At 38.3% G+C, this 1,479-nt stretch overlaps 1 non-coding gene across 1 annotated transcript; it reads right to left on the reverse strand.

The window, feature by feature from the left end:
- Positions 1-1,056: 1,056 nt before the first annotated feature.
- LOC139886788 (small nucleolar RNA R71) lies at positions 1,057-1,163 on the reverse strand. The gene has a single exon (XR_011772654.1). It is a non-coding gene; the product is annotated as a small nucleolar RNA R71 (small nucleolar RNA).
- Between the last annotated feature and the right edge of the window lie 316 nt (positions 1,164-1,479).

A 1,479-nucleotide genomic window follows, 5' to 3' on the forward strand; every position in this document is an offset into this window, starting at 1 on the left:
TTAAGTTTGTTTACTTGTGCAGGTTTTAGTTGTTAGTTTAAAATCAATCAAAACCCCCCAATCAACAAACCCTAGGACAATTAATAGTTTCGATTATTCAATTTACACCACTCTCTTGGGACGAACTTGAAACAAATACCTACATTAAAGTGCTATAATAACCGGGTCTTAAGTGCTCGTTAGTTATGTGTGCTTATTTGTAGTGTTTGAATCTAGTATAAATTTTGAGGGTAATTGATGTATTGTTCCACACGTATCACACTTTCTTGGCGCCGCTGGGCCGGGGAGCGGTTAGCTAATTGAATATTTGATTTAAGCTTTTAATTGTTTGATCCTTTTGTAAGGATTTATCTTTGCAAAAGTTACTTTTCGTGTTTTTTTTATATGTTATTTGTGTTTCGGAAAACCGTTTGTGTTGTGATTGAAGGATAGGTACTTTGGTGTATGAAAAAGAGATCCCACAAGGATTAAGAGTTTGCACATCCATTTTCCGATCCGGAGAAGCACGTTCACGGGGTTTATAAACGTAGAGAAGAAAGAGTATTAAAAAGAAATTTCAAAGCTTTGCCATTTTGTTTAGAAAAGATGAGTGGAAACAGTCCACCACCTCCTCCCGAGGGTAATACATTTGGTCATGCTATTCCCATCAACCCACTACCATTTAATCAAGAACAACAAGATGATCCAAATGACACGCCGATGTGGAACGCTAGGTTGGTTGCACCTACGTTGGTGCCTCCGACTATTACAAAACCACCAATTGGATCCGATAATTGAAAGATCGAGCGAAACTTCTTCACAATGATCAAAGATATGTTCTTTCATGGGTTAATAGAAGACAATCCTTTCGAGCACATTCAACAATTTAACGACATTTGTGATATCTATAAGAACAAGGATGTGACCGATGATGCTTTTAAGTTAAGGGCATTCCCCTTTACTCTTCAAGGAGATGTGAAAGTATGGTTAAGGAACTTACCTTCCGATTCGATTAAGACTTTTCAAGATTTAACCGATGCGTTTATCAATCACTTCTTTCCACCATCGAAAGCGGAACGACTTAGAATGGAAATTAATGGATTCACTCAACGGAATGATGTGACTTTGTATGATGCATGGATACGTTTTAAGAAGATGTTGCGAGCTTGTCTACCACATGGTTTGAATAAAAAAGAGTACATCAACACGTTCTACCGTGGCACTAATGCTTTGACAAGACAAACTCTTGATGCGTCCGCGGGTGGAGTGTTTATGTACAAATCACCGACTGCAGCCGAAACTTTCCTAGAGGATATCTCGGTTAATACAAACGAATGGGCTTCTTCACCTCAAGATTTGTCAAGGAAAAGTGTAGCACAAGTAGAGAGTGATAATGGGCAAGCCACATTTGCAAGCTTGAACAATCAATTTCAAATGTATGGGAAAGAGTTGAAAAAGCTACAACAATCGATTATCGCAATGCAAGTAGGTTGTCAAAGG

This window comes from Rutidosis leptorrhynchoides, chromosome 1 (assembly GCF_046630445.1).
Source record: "Rutidosis leptorrhynchoides isolate AG116_Rl617_1_P2 chromosome 1, CSIRO_AGI_Rlap_v1, whole genome shotgun sequence".
Lineage (NCBI taxonomy): Eukaryota > Viridiplantae > Streptophyta > Magnoliopsida > Asterales > Asteraceae > Rutidosis > Rutidosis leptorrhynchoides.